The 23,078-nt window shown below is 41.6% G+C and overlaps 1 non-coding gene across 1 annotated transcript; it reads right to left on the bottom strand.

Moving 5' to 3' along the window:
• Positions 1-10,025: 10,025 nt before the first annotated feature.
• Positions 10,026-10,212, bottom strand: LOC131972406 (U2 spliceosomal RNA). Its single transcript, XR_009394466.1, has one exon. It is a non-coding gene; the product is annotated as a U2 spliceosomal RNA (small nuclear RNA).
• Positions 10,213-23,078: the final 12,866 nt, after the last annotated feature.

The raw sequence follows: 23,078 nt of genomic DNA, 5'->3' as shown, positions 1-23,078 counted from the left end.
GCCCAGAAGATACGGCAACCCCCCGCTGGCCCTGCTCTTTTCACTGAATTCACAAGATGACAGGGATAGCCTCTCCATCTAAAATAACCCCTTGATGGCCATAAAGGAGCTCTCCCCTCTTTTTTACCGGTCTATTGGACATGCATGCCTGGAGGAGATTGGGAGGGAAGCTCCACTGATAGAGAGGAACAAAACAGTGCTCTGACTGACATAAGATGGAGAAAAAGAAACGGAGACGGTCAAAGAGCTGAGAGACTTCACATTAACAGCATGGTCCGTTCAGCCTGTTGAAGGAAGGGTAAACAGGGGTGAACATGGGGACACATGTAACTCATCATTTTTGCTTGATTATGTACGGTATTTCCTCAAATAGTAGCCGGGGCTTCTATTAATAAAAAATCAGTTTGGGACCCAGCTAATAATAGGGGCAGGCTATTATTTGAAGGAGGCTTTTATTAAAAAAAGGAAATCAGAGCAGCTCTGACCAGCACTTTTTAGAGTGTTTTACACACCGCATTGTAGCCAGTTACCCGGATGTCGGCCATATTGGAAGTACTAAGATGTAAGCAAACAATGAACAACACGCTGAATGTTCACTTTAAGCAGGATTTAAAATGTCTAAACTACTAAAAAGCCCAGAAGAACTTGCGTAAACGGCTCGACTTTACAGAGAATGACAAGGACAGCGGGAGAAACAACCATATTTACCTACAGTACTAACTAGTGTGGCCAAACTTCTAAATACAGGTGTGTGTTGAAATCTGTTACCGTCAAATGATGTTTCCTGAATGGTGTTCTCCGTAGCATCACCTCCACGGTTGGAGTTAAGATTTCAGTTTAAGGTTAGGCCTTGTAGAGAGAACTGTTTGGGGTTCAGGTAAACTTGGGCCGGTCATTAATAGGGGCCCGGCTTTAAATTGAGGAAATACAGTAGTTATATATAGTTGTCGAAGATACATTCAATTAAACCAATGTAGAGATCATAGACTATATATACAGTCGGCAACTCAGTGACAGGCTCTCATTCAATAAGCAAAAAGTTGCCAGCAACCAGTGGAGAAAAAGCAGCTGAAGAGTCAGCGTACTTTCACTTCTCACTCACTTCACATTTATATCGACCAAAACATAGTTGGTAGTTGTTGTAGTGCTGGCACGACACCTCAATGTAATCGATTATGTTGATTATATACTGATGCTATATATGCTGATTTGTGTGGAATGGGTTGATGTGTTGCACTGCTTACAACATGTCAGCACCTGCTAACTGGCATGCTGAAAATGAGTGAAATGTTTAAGGAGGTTACGTAGTACTGCTCTTGAATCACAGTGTTTATTTCAACAGTCAGGCAATAGGAACTCTTAAGTAAACATTATTCCTATCTCTTAACATCAGTATGTAATACTGTGCATCTGAGCAGGTATTCACACTTCTTCATGTCTCACCTGGAATAAACATGAAACAGTGCCGCCTTGTGGTATAAGATATAAGATGTATAAATTATGAACACAACAGAGTCTATTAGATCCGCTAGTAAACAAATACATTGTGTATTGAAAGATGCAGACCGAATGTTAATTAATGTTCTGTGTGTTCTTCTACACATACTAAAAGGTAAAACACACACACACACACACACACACGCTGTCCAGTTTCATCTAGTGAGCTTATGTGAGCACTTTAACTTTGGACATCAGAAGATGCAGACTGAGCCAGAGATCATTCATTTATTTTTTATTAATTACTCATGTATTTTCAAAAATGACACTGTGGGAGCTAGTAGCGTCCTGTCACTGAATCCTAAAGATGTGCTAACCATTTAACAATCCCTGGCTTCTATTCCCTTCTCTTTAGGGCCCCAGATTTTTTTTTTAATCACACCGGAGGAGATCATTTTGTCAATCCCATCCCCCTCCCATTTTCTTCTTCCTCAGTTTTTCAGTTTTACTGTACACACACACACACACACACACACACACACACACACACACACACACTTCAAGTACACTCTGACATGCTCATGTACTGCTGCAGGACCCTCTCTCTCTCACACATACACACACACATTCTTGTACATCTATCTGTGTGAAGTATATGTATGTACTATGTGTGAAATAAATGCCTAACCCCAACCCTTACCCTGACCTAAACCTGATTGAGGGTTAAGACTTGGTTTTAAGGTTCAGGTTACAAACAAACCTTTGAAGAAGTGAGGAGTGGCCCAAATGACCTCGCTCCCCAAAAATGTCTTCACTCAATTGTTATGGTCCTCACTATGTAGGGATACCAAAACACACACACACACACACACACACTCCGTCTGCCTATACAAGAAACCCTTTTTTGTCTTAATGGTTTATGTCCCTTTGTATAGCTATAGAAGCCCCTCCATATGTTTGCATGTGAGCCTTCTCCAACTTCAATCCCCCCCCCCACCCCAAACACACACACACTCACACACATTACATCATGGTGGAGGTATTCCAGTTGGACCTATTGGGATTAGGAAGTGAAGAGAGCAAAAACTCTGCACATCTCAGCTTCATATCCAGCTACTTTGACTCCCCTTCCTCATCCCTGCACCTGCTTCCAGTTATTACAAGACCCCCACCCCCCACCCCCTTGAGCTTTTCAAACTTCCTATTCAGTAGGTAGAGCATTGAAAAAAGTGCTTTGGACCTCTGTAGCAATGCAAGCCTGGGAGCCTCCTCATTTGTGCCATTGTGTGCTTTTATGTTTTGACTCAGTCAGGGTTTATGTATGAAAAGAGACAGCAGAAGCTCCGCTTACTGGTTTACCTTATGACCCAGATATATCACCTTACCTCAAGAGCTGCTTTTGCTTCACTGAGACCACCTAGAGGAGAAAACTGAGAAAATAGGAAAACAACTGTGCACACACATGCTCCAAATAATAGTACACCCACCTGTGGCTGCCCAGTACTGTCTGTCAGCTTCAGGTTCTGACTTTTACTGAAAAAAGAAAAGGCATTTTACTTACCCCTTACAAAAACAGTCCATGGTGTTATGACGGTAATGGATGTTTTTTTTAGTTTCACCATTTTTAGTTTCACAAGCAATATACCATGAAACTGGCCATAGTGAAATTTGTACACTATGGTACTGGCCATGGTAGAACCTGGTGCTGGCCAATGTCCCAGCCCTGTGCAATCACAATGACACTGGACAAAATCCAAAATTTCCAAATTACCATATCAATGTTAAGTAAAGAGTGAAATAATTTGGAGTTCTTTTCATAGAAGAGATTGGTATCTTTATTTAACATTAAATAGACAACATGTGAATTACAAAAAGCATTTATTGATAAGAAAATCTCATTTTAGCAGAGTATTTACAAGGTGTGAATGTATGGTGTGTCTGTGAGAGAGAGAGATAGAGAGAGAGAGAGAGAGAGAGAGAACGCATGCGTGTTTGTGTGTTTTAAGAGAGCTTGAACAAAGGGAAGATGGCCGCCTGACTTCTCAACATGGCCACATGGCTTAAAGACAAAGACAACTAAAAGAAATAAGGGGAAAGTTTGTCTTTGTTCTGCCTTATCACATGTTGAGGTGTTGATGTCAGAACAAAGAACCATGTGTCAACATTGAATCCCTCTTCAAAAGGTGTATGTTTGCATCGGAAAGCCAATTCAAAGTATATCGTATGTGATCTAGTGTGCCAGGTTAGAAAGACAATTTCAAGTTTTGCAGTGTGGCAAAACCTATTACCAATAACCTACACAGATATTACAACAAAAATCCTCAATAACACACATTAAACCAAATAATTGATTACAGTTCAAATCCTGTGTTTAGCCTTGTGCTTGTTGCTATGTTAATGCTAAAGGTGGAGGATTGGAACCATCTGGTGAAAAAAGCAGGGAAGGGTTGGAAAGTTGGTTTCTTGTTGGGTACAGTCAGCTGGGTGTGGCTCCTGTTGCCTTCAAAGTTAGCTGACAGACCTTGTGTCCAGGTCTCTGGGGCTAACTGGTTGCTATAATTAAATGTGTGTTAACTAATCAAAATTGTAGCCTCTTAAGTCCAAGAGGTACCCAATTGGGTTCTGAGAGTCAATGTAAAAACATATTCATGCTGCATACAAGCATACTCAGCTACAAGCACGTTCCATCCTTTTTTACCTACACCAAACACAACTCTCATACCAGGCATATTAATGACCACATATGAAAATCGTCATTGTACCACCTACTCAACTGATTACAGAAACATTGATGAAGAAAAAGAAACCCCACAACCAAGGAGATGAAGACTCTTCGGGCATGCAAGCTAAAGAGACAATGAAGACGCATACTGAAAACCAGATAGAGAGGGTGCGTCGGAATCTTCTATCCCCTAGGCAACCTACCAACATCGCAACCTGGAACATCAGGACCATGTTCACAGCAGGGAAGACGACAGTCATCGCAGATGAGATGAGGAGATACAGGGTTTCTATCCTCGGCCTGTGCGAAACCAGATGGCTTCAGACAGGAGAAGTCAAATTGGTCAGTGGTGAGTCCATACTCTACTCTGGACACGCAGATGAAAAAGCACCACACACGGAGGGAGTGGCATTTATGCTCTCCAAAGAAGCACAGAGGGCCCTCATCAGCTGGGAGCCCATCAACTCAAGAATCATCACTGCAAGATTCAAAACCACTCATAAAAGAATCAACCTTCAAATCATCCAGTGCTATGCACCCACCAACAGTACTGATGAGGAACTAAAGAACAACTTCTACAACCAGTTACAACATCTACTCCAGACCAGAAAAGAAAAAGACCTTCTCTTACTCATGGGCGACATGAATGCCAAGGTGGGAAATGACAACAATGGATACGAGCTGGCTATGGGAAAGCAAGGACTTGGCACCATGAACGAAAATGGGGAGTGATTTGCAGACGTATGCGCTGACAACAATCTGGTCATAGGAGGGACTGTCTTCCCCCATAAACCCATCCACAAAGCCACCTGGATATCACCTGACCACACTACCGAAAACCAAATCGACCACATATGTATAAACAGGAAGTTCAGGCACTCTCTCCTGGATGTACGAGTGAAGAGGGGGGCAGACGCCGGGACAGACCACCACCTACTGACTGCAAAACTCCAACTTAAGCTAAAGCGCTGCAACAACCCCTCTGACAGCAGAACAAAATTCAACCTACAGCTCCTTCAGGACATTGGAACAACTGAACTGTATCAAACCACCTTACAGAACAGGTTTCAAGCCCTGCAAGAACTCCAACAACCAGTGGAAGAGTACTGGAACAGCCTGAAAAACATATGGAAGGAAACATGCCTAGAAGTGTTGGGGAAAAAGACAACGAAACACAAACCCTGGTTGTCAACAGAAACACTGAAAAGAATAGAAGAGAGGAGAGCAAAAAAGGACACACTAAACAAATGCAAAAGTCGAGCAAGAAAGGCAGCAGCCCACAAAGAATACGAGTTAGCAAACAAGGAGGAGAAGAAAAGCGCCAAATGTGACAAACAGAAATACATCGAGGCCTTGGCACAAGAAGCACAGGAAGCAGCTGAAAAAAATAACCTCAAGGACCTCTACATGACCACCAAGAAACTGGCTGGAAAGTTTAAGCAGACGAACACATAGATCTGTGATAAACAGGGACGACTCCTTACCACCAAGGAAGAACAACATCAAAGATGGACAGAGCATTTTAGGGAGCTGCTTAATAGACCACCCGCCGTCCAAGAGATAGAGATTCCACCAGCAGCACACATGCTGAACATCAACTGTGCCCCCCCAACAAGATCTGAGGTAAGGAAGGCCATCAAGGCACTACGACGTGGCAAAGCAGCAGGACCAGACGACATCCCAGCGGAGGCCCTTCAGGCTGATGTGGAAACCTCAACCACCATGTTATACCAGCTGATCAAGGAAATATGGGAGGATGAAGAAAATATACCAGCAGACTGGAAGGGCGGGCTTATTGCAATCATTCCTAAGAAAGGAGACCTCAGGGATTGCAATAACTACCGAGGAATCATGTTGCTATCAACACCAGGCAAAGTGCTCAATCGCATAATTTTAGAGAGACTGCGAAAGGGGGTTGATGATGAGCTGAGAGAAAACCAAGCTGGTTTCAGAAACGGAAGATCATGCAGTGACCAAATTGCTACCCTCAGGATCATCATCGAACAATCTATAGAATGGAACTCACCTGTTTACGTCAATTTCATCGACTTTGAAAAAGCATTTGACAGTGTAGACCGAAAGTTGCTATGGAAGTTAATGGCACACTACGGAATCCCCCCTAAATACATAAACATCATCAAGAACACATACCAGGACATGCAATGCCAAGTGCTCCAACAGGGACAGGCACAAGAAACATTCACGGTGCTCACTGGGGTGAAACAGGGCTGCCTGCTTTCCCCTTTCCTTTTCCTCTTGTGCATTGACTGGATCATGAAGCAAACTACCCACAATAAAAATACTGGCATCCAATAGAGTTTGACAGAACAGCTAGAGGACCTCGACTTTGCAGATGACATTGCACTACTCTCACATAGCCACCATCAGATGAGAGAGAAATCCCAACTGCTAGAAACAACAGCAGCAGGACTGGGGCTCAAAATAAACGGAGCAAAAACCAAAATAATGCAGATAAACAACAAAAGCGTGAGTCCTATAAACATCGGGGACCAGACACTGGAAGAAGTCGTCAAATTTACATACCTGGGAAGTGTGATAGCTGTGGACGGTGGGACAGAGGAAGATGTGAAGTCAAGAATAGGGAAGGCAAGAACAACATTCAATATACTAAATAAGATCTGGAAAACTAAAAACATCTCACTCTTTACGAAGCTCAAAATCTTCAACTCCAATGTCAAATCTGTACTGCTATATGGATCAGAAACCTGGAGGACCACCAATACCATCACCAATAAACTGCAAACTTTCATCAACCACTGACTTAGACGCATCCTCAGGATCTTCTGGCCAAACCGTATCAGTAACACCAACCTGTGGGAACGCACCAATCAAGAGCCAGTAGAGATACAACTGCTAAGGAGAAAGTGGAGCTGGATAGGTCACACACTAAGAAAAAGCAAAACGGCAATAACCAAACAGGCACTAACATGGAACCCACAAGGCAAACGGTGCAGAGGGAGGCCCAAAAACACCTGGAGAAGGAGCACAGAGCTAGATGTGAAAAAGAAGGGACTGACGTGGAAACAGCTGGAGAGGATGGCACAAGACAGACGGGGTTGGAAACGATTCATCAATGGCCTATGTTCTGAAAGGAACACATAGGCCTAAGTAAGTAAGTAAGTAACCACCTACTCACCACTAGCTTTATGCTACATTGTGGTAACAAAGATAGCTCATATAAAAGCAGAGATTTAGCCAATTCCAGTGGTACCAGCCATGTACCACAGCAGCAAAAATGTGATTGTACACTTATCATAATTTCTGCCTTACCCTTATTGTGCGACAATGAAACAGTGATTTTGTGTGAACCATTCCTGAAAGTCTACAAGCCATTTATCCGTTCTGGGAGCCCGTTTGTACAGGGTAGGGGGGAGGGTCCTTCACCTGGCTCCCTTGCATTCGAGGCCAATGTGGTGTACATCTAGATTTGGGTGCCAGAGATATCGCCATGCGTATTCCACACAACCAGCTCTTTTTAATAGCCCGTCCAACCGCCTTGCATCTCTGCTGAGGAGGCAGCATCGCGAGGTGGTTGGACAGACTGGTCTAAAGAGCTGGTTCTGTGGTGTGAGCCAGGTTGGACACACTGGAGGAGGTGGTGGAGAGATGCACTGTCAAGATGTTCCAAGGCCACCTTGAAATACCTAGATCATCCGCTACACAAAAACTTTATGGACCAAAAAAACAGCAGTGGATGGCTCCTCTCTGCAATGTGATAGGTCAGATGCCAGATTAGCCAGCTATTTAATAAAGAGCTTTGATGGTCATCAAATCTCAACAATGGCAGATCTGGCTTTACTAGAAGACATTTATGTGCATGGACGGCTGGAGGGGGTCTTTCGGGACCGCCAGGACCCTTTTTATGGAGAATGACGCATGGCTCATGAATCGTTATCGTCTCCCAAGACATCTCCTGGTGCAACTGTGCCATGATTTGGAACCACGACTAAGAAGGAAAATGCGGCGATCACGTGCCGTACCAGTCCCCGTACAAGTGCTCTCCACATTGGGGTTTTTGGGCCACTGGGACCTGTCAACAGGAGGTAGGGGATAGGGCTGGCATCTCACAGCCTACAATAATCATGATGTTACCAGCTGTGTTGGCTGGTGTTAAGGGACTTTGTCACAAATCTATCAAATTCCCATACAATGATGCTAAGCAAATAGTGATTAAGAGACAATTTTATGAGAATGCTGGGTTTCCTAATGTGGTAGGTGCAATTGATTGTACACATGTGCATCTGAAGCCGCCATCCATGAATGATTACGCATTCATCAATCGTAAGAACGTCCCTCCTAAATATGGTAGCCTGGTGGCCCGGGGTGACACGACATGTATATCTTCCAGAACAGCACTGTGGGGACACGGCTAGAGCGTGGCGCACTGCAGGGCCAGAGTCATCTCCTCGGTGAGCTAAGCTAAGCTAAATTAGACCCAACTAAGCTAGATTAAAAGGCTATTATACAAGCATTTCAATGAACATGTTAGTGTGATTTTTTTTACAGGTGATAAAGGCTATCCACTAACTGATTACCTCATTACCCCACTGGCGAACCCTGACACCGAGCAAGAGTGCCGATTCAACCGTGCGTACACGGGCCACTGTGGATCGCTGAATAGGACTGCTCAAAGGCAAATGGCTCTGTCTGGGAGCAGCAGGGGGAACCCTACTTTACACGCCAGAAAAGGTGTGTGACATCACCTGGTTTGTTTGTTTTTTTTACTTGAGCAGCACATTGGCCCTCATTTATCAAATGAGCGTAGAAACAAGCACACATCTGAGCATATATTTTGTCTAAAGACAGGGTTCACGTGTGATTTATCCAACGATTGTATCCCGCCAATCACAGCGTAAGAATGATCGGACGTTGATAAACGGGGCGACTGAAAACAATCGTAATTTGAATGTCACACCCTAAGAATTTTCCGACTCAGACGTGTGGACTTCACGCTGACTTGCGTACACGAGCTGAGAGCAAACGTGAGATCTGATCGTACCCTCCGCTCACGTCCAAACTGATAAATGCCGAGCCTTGCGTAGAAATGATCGTGCGCCCACTTTACGCTCATTTTCTGGCGTACACTCTTTTGATAAATGAGGGCCTGTGGCTGTGTCCCAATGTCAAGGAAGGATGCTCAAACGGCTGGATTTGAAGGACACTACGTCATCGACATCCGCCGAAGGACTGTCCCAATGTCGAGGATGCTCCGGAGGACAGAGTCCTTCTTTTGCCCAAATTCCGAGGATGCATGTGTGTATCCTCCGTGCGCTCCGACTACCCATAAAGCATTGCGCACACCGGTCTACCGGGAGATTTAAAAATGGCGAGCGTAGAAACAGCGACGCTGGCGGCGCAATATGCATTTAAATAAGTATTTACAGTTTACACTGAATGTTGTCACATAACTTACAAAACGTGTGTTCAAAGTCAAGCAAAAACATAAACATAAACAAATGCCAGAATATTAAGCTAAAGATAATAAACGTCATCTTGATACATTGCCGGTTAAGTTAATTAATGCCGTCTCAGTCGCTAAAGTTATTGTTTATTAATTTATATGTGTCCGATGATGATGTACTATGTGCAACTATGTCATTCAGAAAGTTATACATTTCTTTATTGTGTTTACACGGACCGAAAGTCCGCTATTATCCGTTATTGTTGTTATTAATAAATAACTGTTGTACTGTACTGTAAAATAAAAAATAAAAAATCACAGAACATATTTCCATGATGAATTTTGCGCAGCTGCATTCATGGCACTAAGTAGCGGCCGAATTCAGCCAGGATCAGTTAAATATTCAGGTTTAATCCACTTTATGGTTTTTACTTGATAAATCGTGGAGATTCAACCTTAAAGCATCTTCTTCCATTTTCACAAATATGTGTCAGAGTGCTGATGCCAGAGACACATTCATGTCGTGAACTGATTTTGAAATTGCGGCGCTGAATTTATTTATGTATTTTTTATTAAACTGATAAGAACAGATACTACACTTGATCTTAGCCAAAGGGCCGAGAGCGGCGCTGAAGTTAAGCAGGACGTCCAATTACGCAATGACGCACAGCTGCACACTCCGAAGGCTGTCCCATTTGTGCATTACACCAGTCAAAGGAAGGACTCTTGCCTTGCCTTCGGAGGACCCGACTCTGAAGGAAGGATCCTACCAAGGATCCTTGACATTGGGACACAGCCAGTGTGTGTATTTTTACATTTTAATTGCTAGTGCATTAGGGTTAGGGTTAGATTCTACTTCTAATGTATTTGTTTTTCTTTCACATTTGGTTTCACAGCAATGATTAGGACTATAAGCTACCATTGTCCATTCAAGGATCTGCGCAGCCCCCATCTGAGACGAGGGCAGGCCCATAAACACCTCGCCGAACCACTGAAGGTGTTAATGTAGTTGTGGAGGGAAGTGATTGTGCCAAGGACGCGTTATGTGGTTGTTAATGTTGTAATGAAGAAGTGTGAACAGTTGTGTGTTAATTTAAGTGAGTATGGTATTGTTGTATATATTTGTTGGTTGAATATTTGTGTATAGACGTGTATATTTTGTGTTGTATATTTTTGTATGTGTTGTGAAGTCAAACGTTGTGGACCTTATTTAAGGCATGTAAGATGATATTTGGTGTTTTTAAAATATAGATGGTGAACAGTGTACTTTGATTAAAAAGTTGATTGATGATATACATTTATGTCGTATTTAATTATAATTTGTTTTATTATTGTTTATTTATTATTTATTGTTTTATTTGTTTTATATTTTGTAAAAATATAATAATTGGGGCGTCCCCAGCTCACACTGGTAGAGCGCTTACCACTAAGACTGAGTCCTTGCTGCATGTCTTCCCCTTTATCACACCCTTTCACTCTATCACTTTCAATAAAGCATAAAAATGCCCAAAAAATAAAAAAATATATAATAATTATATTCAAATAAAATTAAATATTTAATTATAACATGTTTTAATTAAATACTTATATTTATCAGCTCTATCAACTTTCATTTACTTAATCATACAATATTGATTATTTATTTATGTAGGCTATATATTTATTTATACATTTTAACTGGGACTCCTTACTGTTCTCTTTACTAAGAAACATCTAAATATATGACATCACTATATTTTTATTGAGGACTGAGCTTACTAGCATTATTGTGTTTTTCCTTTTTCCTGTGGAAGTGGTTTTACTGGCCGGTCTGGAACCGGGGACCTTTCCCCCGCTCATCTATTGGTTGTTGATTGTGTTACTTCACTGAGACTTGAGATAATATCAAACACGTTTGATATGATCCAAACCCAAGACTAGGAAAAGACTGATATGAAACAGAGCAGATTACTACCTTACACTTAACCATGGAGATGACGGGACAACGTGACTCCAGTAAAACTCTTAGATTTACTAAAGACTTTCACTTTTTAGTCTGGGACTGGGAAAATATTTTGGTGTAAGCCCATGGCAGACAGCTGCAATGGAGTTAGTCAGTGGAAGGACAGTGATGTTTTATGCTGGGCTTACACCAAACGATTTTCACAGCCCCAGACTAAAAACTGAAAGTCTTTAGTAAATCTAGGAGTCTTACTGGAGTCACAGCGCGCTCCCGTCATCCCGATCGTTAAGTGTAAGGTAGTTATCGGCGCTGTTTCTTATCAGTCTTTTCCTAATCTTGGGTTTGCGATCATATCAAACGTGTTTGATATGATCGCAAGTTGCAGTGACGTAACACAATCAACAACCAATAGATGAGCGGGTCCAGACCGGCAGTAAAACCACTTCAACAGGAAAAAGTAACATCACAATAATGTCAGAAAACTCAATCCTAAATACAAATATAGAGATGTAATATATTTATGGCCACAAGTGGGATTTTGGGGGCGCTGTTTCTTAGTAAAAAGAACAGTAAGCAGACCCAGTTAAAATGTATAAATGAATGTATACATAAATAAGTAATAAATAATTGATGATGAATGTGTGATTAACTAAATGAAAGTTGATAGAGCTGATAAGTATAATTATTCAATTAAACAAATAATTAAATAGGACATAAATGTATATCATGAATTCTTTTCTACAGTTTCCTTTCCTTTATTCTTCCTTATATCTATTTTACTGTAAAATAGTCAACTTTTCATGTCAGAAAAACAGAAACCCCTTTTCAGCTTTGTGAGGGGGCATTATGTGGCGTCTTCTCCTCTTCTTTTTGTTGTTTTTTTTTTTCAACACAAACCACTGCACACACAAAAATTGCACGGTAGGTAGAAAATGCTTAAGGGAATCTAGTTGTAGTCTTGTAAATAGTGATCCTGCAAGATTCACAGTCTTTGTAGAATCTCAGTCTGAGACTAGGCTGGGACTAAAAACTCTCAACAGTTGTCTTTAGATGTGAGCAGATGTGAGCTGATAGTTTTGCAGGAGTCTTTCCAAATCTTTTCAAAGTCTTCTGGTGTATAGGTAGCATTAGACTTCAAAATTATTAGGGACCGAGCACTAACGGTGCGAGGACCCTATTGAAATTGGTCCGTTTATTATTATTCTTCTTGTTGTGATTTTTGAATTGCCTTTTTTTTTACTTTATCATATTCAGAACTTTACAATTTTTGGAATATACGTCAATCTCCCGTGAAATTTACGTATTCTGGTATTCGCGGGAATGGACCTTGCAAAATGACTCACTAGCGCCCCCTTGAAATTTTCAAAAGAGCCTCACAATATAGGATTTTTTCACCTAGAGACACGAAATTTGGTCCATACATATATCATGGCAAGACGCACCAAAAAGTCTCAAGAACCCATACCCTAAAACGTACAGGAAGTCGGCCATCTTGGATCGAAAATGGCGTTTCCTGCTGTTTTGGGCCATTTCCACGTTGCATACTTTAACGAACTCCTCCTACAGATTTCATCCAATTCTCTTCAAACTTGGTCAGTAGCCTCACAAGGCCTTTGGGATCAAAAGTTGTATAAATCTTTACCGTCGGTCACACTATGTGGGCGTGGCATGGCGGCAAAATATGGCGTCTCGCCATAAAACACGAGATTGTTATAACTTTTCCATTCTTTGTCCCATCTGGTCCAAACTCCTCATGCTTCATCAGAGTCTAGCCCTTAACACTTCTACATAATAATATTTCATAAAGCCCCGCCCCTAATGCTCAATCCACGCCCCCTTTCATCAAATGATCACGTTGCATACTTTAACAAACTCCTCCTATAGATTTAATCCCATTGACTTCAAATTTGCTCAGTACCATCACAAGGGCTTTGGGATCAAAAGTTATATAAATCTTTACTGCCTGTCACACTATGTGGGCGTGGCATGTCGGCAAAATATGACGTCTCGCCATAACACAAGACACTGTATAACTTGACCATACATTGTCCAATCTGTCCCAAATTTCACACACGTGATTAGGGTCCAGCCCGGAACACACCCATGTGTCAATATTAACACACAGTCATAGCGCCCCCTGCTGGCTACAGGAAGTCACATGTTTTATACTTAGCCCTCGCAGTAGGCTTCACGTAGAGACACGAAATTTGGTACACACCTGAATCATGTGAAGACATACCAAAAAGCCTCTTGGACCCATATCTCAAACCCAACAGGAAGTCCGCCATCTTGGTTCGAATATCGCACAATTCATAATTTTTACCCATTTCCACGCTGCATACTTTAACGAACTCCTCCTACAGATTTTATCCAATTGACTTCAAACTTGGTCAGTACCATCACAAGGCCTTTGGGATCAAAAGTTGTATAAATCTTTACCGACGATCACACTATGTGGGCGTGGCATGGCGGCCAAATATGGCGTCTCGCCATCTAACACCAGACTGTATAACTTGACCATACATTGTCCAATCTGTCCAAAATTTCACACACATGATTAGGGGCCAGCCCTGGACACACCCACGTGTCAATATTGACACCCAGTCATAACGCCCCCTGCTGGCTACAGCAAGTATTATGTTTTACACCTACCCCGAGCACAGTGGTAGGAGACACGCCATTTGAGACGCATAGGGACTCCCCCGACGTGCCCTACCCCGACGTGCCCTCCTCCGACGGCTCCACTCTGCGAGGGCCCGTTCAGTACTGCTTGCAGTCCTAGTTTGGTTTGGTATCTGTGCAAGTTAAACTTTAAGGGGTCGTATCATAACTGGTCTGTGTTCAAAAGCATATTAAAATGTGGGAAAACTGAGCCACCAGTTCCAGCAGAAAACAACGGAAAAATCAAAACCAAACAAAAGCCTGATCACAAACTACAAGCTGCTTCTTCTGCTACAAGGTGCAAGTGAGAGAAGAGGTCGCCGCCTCCTCTTTATAACTTTCTCTCAATCAGCCTCATTGATTACACCTGAGGGAAAGCACAAGACACCAAATGACCTACAGGCTCGTGAGGGGAGCAGGTAACAATTGCTCAGATGTGATATTTTTGTTTGGCTGTACACATTTGTTTTTCAAATAAGGAAGTGTTAAGACCTGCAGTGTGAACATAGCCAGAGAGAACTAATTCAAAAAAACTAATGCTTCATATACAACTATTAATCATGTTATTTATCAGTGTTAATGATGGACCAGGTCACCACTTTTTCATGTCTTTACTTGAAGGGTCATAGACATGATAAAGTAAGTCATGATTACAACACTTGGGGATCAACAGAATACATGTTCACTAGAGTCTTAATGTCTTCATGGTTAATTCCGCAGTTAAAAGGGTGTAGTTGCAGTTTCTTCCCAAAATATTGAGAGTGTTTCTAAGTCTCTAAAGAAAAATGCAACAAGCCGGTATGGTCAATCAAAGCCTTAAGTTACGTGCGGCACGGAGAGAGTCCTCACATTCTCTCCTGACAGAAGAAACTTTCCATACTTTTATACAGTGCCTCAGTCTTACATGATCAAAGGACAGGAGATGTTACAGATGAAGTCGCGTCTTAATGTAATTAACATACATGATCCAGACATTACAGAGTAGTGAGAGAAACTTCAAAGAAACAATAGAACGTGGATTGGGAACACAGCCAGTTAGATATTTGTCGTGCAAAATACATTGTAATCAACTGCAGTAGGCTTGTCTGCCCATTTGTCCATGAGATATGATTTAATTAAATGTGGTGTAATGTTTATTGTTTAAATATCAAGAATCTAATACTAATTTTCCACAAGGGACAGGCTAAACATCATTAATTCTAAAATAACCACGAGATATCTTAGTTGCATTAACTAACACATTGTTCCTGCATTAATTCATACATGAGACGCTATTAATTCCTGTTTATTCCTGATTGTTCATGAAGCACTACATTAACTACTTAACTAACTTTTCAATGCATGAATTCATGAAAATTCATGCATCCTCACAATAAAGTGGTATCTGCTCAATAACAACTGCAAGCCTGGTACGTGGTAACTTATCAATTAATTCCAATAAATGTCCAAAACAATGATGTGATGTGTGACTGCGTCATCAAAACAACAAAGAAATTGCCACAACAGCTGATGTGACATACCAGCTTGTGAATGGTTATCATGTACTCATATCATATTGTTGAAAACTCTATACTCCAGTGGTTCATACTGGCTACAAACAATCAGAAGCAGAAGCCTGCAACATTTCAGGCAGCTTGATGTCTGTTTCAATCAGAGAAACAACATGACTTGCACAGATGGAGTGCAGCTGGAATCAATAAGACTAAATAGAATCAATGTATAATCCACAATGCTGCCTAAATTCTGTCTTGTTCTGTGATTTTTTTGCTGCCCTGCATCTCTGCAATACTCATTATTTAAGTATGATTGCAAAAAAAGTTGGGTCACTATTACATTTTTGGTTGTATGGATGCTGTCCTCAATTCAAGTTTTTCCCTAGAACTGTTAAAACGTTAGTTTGTTTATTGAGTAAAACTCTTTAGAGACACCATGGTAATATGGTTAATCTCTTAGGTATTTTACTGTTATCCCTTCAATGACTGTGGAGCGTCACCTGGCTAGGACTTCCCCTCCAGAAACATTTGAACAAACAACAAAGCAGGTATTATTTTGAAAAAATAAAAATCAAAGAATTTTGATCAAGATCGTTCAAAACTACATTTGGTGACACAGTTGTAAAACAGAAATTCTAAAAGTTATGAGCCTGGCTCATTGTTCTGCTAATGCTAAGGATGTGGCTTCTGAAGTATTTTAAAAACAAATGTGAAGAGACTTCTAGCAATTCAGACAGTTTGTGGGCTGGATGACAAAAAACAACAACAAGCAAAACAAGGCAAGCAAAAAGGCAGATTGAGAAAGGCCAATTGATCATCTGATTAATTCCCCATTTTATTCAGTGATGAAAACAACCCCAGCAGTTTAGTTCTCTAATCTTTGCATTTCAGTGTCAAAAGGACACCCATTAGCATTAGATATATCAAGGGTTTTGCAGTGGCATGTTCTTGCTCCAGGTGTTGCACAAGCTGGTCCTCGGTGCCTATTTGGAACTAAAGTCACACATTTAAAAAAAAAAAAATGTTTTTCAATGCTTTTAACAGCAAAATACCAAGCAAAGAATGCCTCAGTGCAGTTTCTCCTTGGAAATTGATATTGCCAAGCAACATGAGTCAATCAAAACTGTCTCTCTGACCACACTGGGCGAGAGTTAAAGTCTGGACCTCCTTGGAGACCTCACACCGATAGGCCTTTCTCCCTTTTTCTGCCCTCTATTCTTCATTGTCTAATTCAAGTGTCAGTTGCCTGCGTGGACCCTTTCTTCTGTCATTGTCTCAGCTCGGCGGGGTGGGATTCCTCTCACTTAATCGTTGATCCAATTAGTTTGGGAAACCTTTCTCCTCTTCTTTACAAGAATGAAGGCCACTGAATAAAATGTGCAACAAAAGAAGTAAGTTAACACAGAGCAGTGTCATTGATTGACACCGGTGCCAAAATGCCTGTGTCTTGCCATTATGCTGGATCGAGTTATTGAACCTTAGCATAGAGGGGTTGCCATGATGTAAGACAATGAACATGTCTAATGAACTTGTGTCAAATAAAAGTTTCTAGCTCCTCACAAGTGACTCGGCCACCCCACAGCTTTTTATGGTTTTGCCTCCTGGAAGGGCTTCTTCAATGGCAGGAGCTTATTGAACTGATGTCATTTTATCTTTTTTCTTCTGCAGCACACACCTGGCATCTCTATGCACCATTCTCTATTGGGTGCACAAGAAAAACACTTGGGTGTGCTACAGTAGGTTTCAAACTGCCACACACTACAGGGGAACTGAATAAAAAGGTATTCCAACACGTCTCAGAATGTAACTATACACTTTGTTAAACTTGTGTTGACTTAACAGAATCTATATTAATTAGGATAAGACCATAATTGGCTGCCTGTAAAGTTACACAGCTGTATACAGAATCATAGACAGGGCATTCTCTTTGTAATTCCTGGCTTCATTATTTGATTGAGCTGGCTAATTGGGTGCTGAGGTGGAATACCTCACAGGGGCAGAAACATATCAGCAACTGGTCTGAGTCACTGGAGGGCCACATCTTTCAGTTCTTTCAAGGGATTCAGAGATTGTGGGTTTGGACATGAATAAATCATTATGTGGCCAGCCTCGAGGGAGACGCTTTCAAATTTGCCAAAGAGGAATCAGGACTGAGATGACATGGTGCTCATATGGATGCAGGTGGTACTAAAGTGAAGGAAGACATGCATATATGATGAATTAATGGTGAATATGAATCTGTTTGTCACATTCTCAGGAACAATCAAGACTTGCAGCATGACTTCATCCTGTTATGGTTCTCAATATCTGATGTGTATTTATTTCAGAGTTAAATATCTCCATAACTCTTGGATGGATTGCCTTACAATTTACATTTAGTCATTTAGTAGACGCTTTAATCCAAAGCAATTTATAGAAAAAAAGGGAAACAATCAAGGAATAGTGCAATAAAAACCATTAGTGCAGCAATAAGTGCTAGTGAGGATTCTTTAAGGAGTAGAGTTGTGGTGTGGTCTAGGAGAGAAGGTCCTCTCTGAAGAGTTGGGTCTTCAGGAGGGTTTCAAAGGTAGAGAGGGACGCCCCTGCTCTGGTAGGAACTGGTAGTGTGTTCCACCAACGGGAACAACAAACACAAGCAACGGTCTTGAGGTACTGTATGTCTGAATCAGGGCGTTCAAGTAGGTAGGAGCAGTACCAGAGACAACTTTGTAGTTCCAGCATTAGAGATCTGAATTTGATGCGGGCTGCAACAGGTTGCCAGTGGAGCTCAATGAGCAGCGGTGTGACATGTGACCTTTTTGGCTGGTTGTAGACCAGGAGCACCACGTTCTGGATCATCTGAAGCGGTTTTATTGTGCAGGCTGGCAGGCCTGTCAGGAGGGCGTTACAGTAGTCAAGTCTTGAGATGACAACAGCTTGTGTCAAGAGTTGAGTGGCATGTTGAGGTAGGTAAGGTCTGATTTTTCTGATGCTGTAAAGTGCAAAGCGGCATGACCGGGTAACTGAGGTGACGTATCTGGAAAACGTGAGTTGGTCATCAATCATCACCCCTAAGTTTCTCGCCACCCTGGTGGGGGCAAGACACAGGAAGTCAATTTTGATGTTGATGTTGTGGTGTATTGTAGGTTTAGCAGGGAGGACCAACAGTTCAGTTTTTGAAAGGTTCAGCTGGAGGTGAAGTGCCTTCATCCATGTGGCTATGTCTGAGATGCAGTCACAGACCTGTGCAGAGACCGATGGGTCATCAGGAGGAAATGACTGTTCGATTCCAACACAAGCCTCCTCATTGTAATTAATGAGACACTGATCAGCTGATCTATCTAACACTGGAATGGACTGGCTGCCATACATGTAGAGATGCTGATTTAAGAAACATTTGTGAGAGTGGTCTCTTCATTTTTTCCAGAGCTGTATAGGCATACTAGTACAACTACAAACATGCTTATTATTACAGTCTACACTAATTTTAGGTTCAGATTTTTTTGCAAAAATAGTCTAAGAAAAGCAATATGAAAAAAAGGTTATAGTGCCTAAAAAAACTATTGTGATATGATATTTTGGCCTTATTGCCCACCCCTAATCTGAATTGGATCACATAACTTCTTTCATCAACAAATGAGACAGTTTGTCCTAATTATTGTGTTCTGTTTGTATGTCATACAGGGAAAAGTAGACAGCGGTGTGCATGAGGAACTTAAAAAAATATGTGGATCATCTGAGGCGCCACCACCTCCAGGCCTAGAACAACGTACACAGTTTACTATCCAGCTGTTAATATGTTTTGTTTGTTTTGTTAATAAATGTTTCTTTTTTTGTTCAAATTGAGACTTGTGTAACATTTGTTATCATTGTGTCATTGCCTTTTCTCCCTCCATTTACATGATAAAAATATCTGCTTCAAGAATCCGCCCAAAAAAAATCGGCAGCACATATCGGGGATCGGTTAAAACTGATGTCAAAATAATCGGTATCGGCATTAAAAAACACATTTCGGTTGACCACTAGGCTGAAATGTTGTTGCGTTGTGATTATCTTCATCTGATATCAAATAAAAAATTCAAAAAGGATATTCTTGGCATTTTTCCAGCTTGTTACACTTTGGGAACTGCTGTAATATAACATATGCACCTAAATGGTGTATTTGCATATAGCCTGCCATGCAGCAGTTAGACAAAATTGCAAGTATTTTAACGTGAAACCTGCATTAGTGAAATCCAGGGGACAAGGGATTCATCTAATAATGAGTGCACATCGTCTACCCTCTCCCAGCCATGTGTCCCTGTGGCTTCCCCCTAAGTGGCTGCAGGTGAGTGTGCACAATTACTCTCGTCTTTGCCATTTTGGGGTGAGTGGGCTGATAAACAAGCGGCGTACGGCGCAACTAATTGTTCCATTACACAAAATGGAAAATGCAGGAGGGGTAATCAAGCAGCTTTGTTGCAAATAACACGCTACAGAAATGCCTCTATTCTGTCTGATGATGTTTTGAGTTTTGACTACTGAAAGCCTCCTATCCAACCAACAGTCCACCTGCACTCTTTTAGAGAAATAAAAAAACATCAAGTATGTTTTTTGGCAGTGGATAACATGCATAAGTGTGAGCTATTATTTTTTTACTTTTGAGTTTTGAGGAAGGTTGTCAATAGAGACATGGTTAGCAAGTTCTCCTTGTTTCCGTGTAGGTTTTCTCTAGGACTTCCAGCTTCCTCCCTGCAAGTTAGGGTAATTAGGTTAATTGATTACTCTATATTGCCTTTTGGAAGAGGATAGTACATTTTATGGTTGAATGTACAGTATAAAGTATGGATCCAGCCATTCAGTTCCCTCCCTCTTGTGTTCCCCAGCCTGATTATCCACACCTGGTATGATAATCACCTAACCCTGCTCTTCCCCATGTGTCAACCTGTGTATAGTCATGTGCTTCCCTTTCTTCTCTGGCAGATTGTCTTTGTTCCCCTTGTGTGCACAGCTCTCTCGGTCCACGTCATTTGTAACTTTTAGTGCCATGATTATATTTTCTATATTGACTTTTAAGCGCCTATTGAACACACCTTTATAATATCGACTAAAGATGCAATAAGTTGACATTTTATACTTCACAGAAAAATCATAAAAATGATGGGGTTGGATGGACACCTCACCTCCACCCAGGTGTCCAAAAAAATGGGACAATTTAAAGCCAAAACATAAGGTAAGATATTGTATTTATTAGGAGCTCAAAGTATTTGACTTTTCCACAATGCATCTCACTCTAGTGGTCTTAGTGTGTCTATATCTTGCTAAAAAACAGAGACAGGGTGGGGGAGGCCACATCAGCCACCTGGCCATGGTTTTCCTTGATGCATGGGGCCATCGGGGCTGCTACTTGTGGCTAGGCACATGAGGAAGAGGACGATGCACAGCCTGGTACAAGTACCAACCCCACAGAGCAGGATGGTGAGCCATCCACCTCTGGCTGTCTGGCAGCGGCTATGGACCCTCAGAAAGTTGAGTAAATTTTGATCTTTAAGCTAAAAATATCTACCCTCCAGACGCAACACAAAAACAGCATTACGTCCTTAAACGAAGGGCAGAAAGTTACGTTTTGTTACCACAAAAGTAAAGCAAACCACACTACAGCACCATGTCTATTGCATTGTGTAACTTGTAAGTGTAATTTGAAATTATTTAAAATGTTGGTAATGTTGACATCCCGAGATGGGAAACCTTATGACCAGTACCACAGAAAGCGTGATGAGCAGCAACATCACCTTACGAAAGTAATTTGCACTCCACATGAGATAAACAATATCTTTGTAGGGTTTCAAACGAGTGCTATTGGGGCTCATTGTGGAATTAACAAAACAATGAACGCAATTATTCAGCGTTATTACCGGCCTGGAATGAAAGCAGATATCACAAATTGGTTAAATTAAATTACTTGATATTTTTTGGATCTTATATAATATTAACATATCATATCTCAATGTTCTCTATTGCCTTTCTTTATTAGATTACCCTGTGTGATGCATGTCAAAGAAAGCCGGTCTCTATAATGGAGAAATATCAGTATAAACCTATAGAGGTGAATGATCTAATTACATTTAGCATATGTCTTGTCTAACACGAAAGTCCTGATGTTGATGTAACATTTTGGTTTGTATTTAAGGTGTCGTAGCCATTTGAACTTGTGGGGATGGACCTTGTAGGAAAGTTGAAATGCTCCAACTATTGCCACATGTATATGTGTGTCATGGTGGACTATTTTACAAAATAGCTGGAAGTTTATCCTCTCAAAAGTAAGAGAGCAGAGGAAGTGACAGAATGCATAATGGACTTCTGCTACAAGTATGGTGCGCCAAAAATTACCATCAATGCCCTTGGTCTGGAGCGCCATGCAAGATTTCGCCTTGTGGGGTTTCAATGATCAGAAGAAAGGTGAGAAATCAGCCCAGAACTACACAGGAAGAGCTTGTAAATAAACTCAAGGCAGCTTGGACCACAGTCACAAAGAAAACAATTGGTAACATACTACGCCGTAATGGCTTGGCCATCTGAAGTTTGCTAACGACCACCTGAATGATTCAGAGGAGGCTTGGGAAAAGGTGATATGGTCAGATGAGACCAGATGGAGCTATTTGGCATTAACTCGACCCGCCTTGTCTGGAGAAAGAAAAATGCTGCATATGATCCCAAGAACACCATCCCCACTGCCAAGCATGGAGGTTGAAACGTAATGCTTTGGGGCTGTTTCTCTGCTAGAGGGGAAGATTGACGGGGCCAAGTACTGTGAAATTTTGGGTGAAAACCTCCTGCCCTCAGCCAGGGTACTGAAAATGGGTCGTGGATGCTCCTGGTAGGGTCTCCCAAGGCAAAGTGGTCCCAGGGGAGGGAACAGACTAGGAGCGATTCGAAAAACCTCTACCAAGCGGACCCATGACAGTACCGTACAGTACCCATCAGTGTACCTTGTGTCACACCGCGGTGAGTGTTTTGTCAAGTTGCGTTTTTGTCCTGTCTCTGTCTTGTCAATTCCTGTTTTATTTTGAAAAGTAACTCTCCTCTCGTTTCAGGTCACTTGCCCTTCCTCATGTGTCTCCAGTCTGATTGTCTTCCCTGATTCCCTGATTGTGTCCACCTGTTCCCCATTACCCTCATGTGCTTATAGTCTGTGTCTCCCCTTTGTCCTGTGCCAGTGTGTCATGTCTTTTGTCCGCACCACTAGCTCTGAACCACAGTATTGCCACAGTCATAGTCTTGTGAAATTGTTATTTTTCCTTAGCCCTCGTTAAGAGTGATTTTTTGTTGGCCTTTTGCCCTTTTTTGCCTAGAGATCTCCTCAGTTTAGTTTTGGTATTTTTCTTAGTAACTCCCTCGTTTTTAGAGGCGCCTTTTGTTACCTGTAGCTCCGTTTTTCTTGGA

This window comes from Centropristis striata, chromosome 5, assembly GCF_030273125.1.
Source record: "Centropristis striata isolate RG_2023a ecotype Rhode Island chromosome 5, C.striata_1.0, whole genome shotgun sequence".
In the NCBI taxonomy this organism is placed as follows: domain Eukaryota; kingdom Metazoa; phylum Chordata; class Actinopteri; order Perciformes; family Serranidae; genus Centropristis; species Centropristis striata.
Note: the sequence above shows the minus strand (reverse complement) of the source record. Positions and strands in the feature narration are given on the sequence as shown.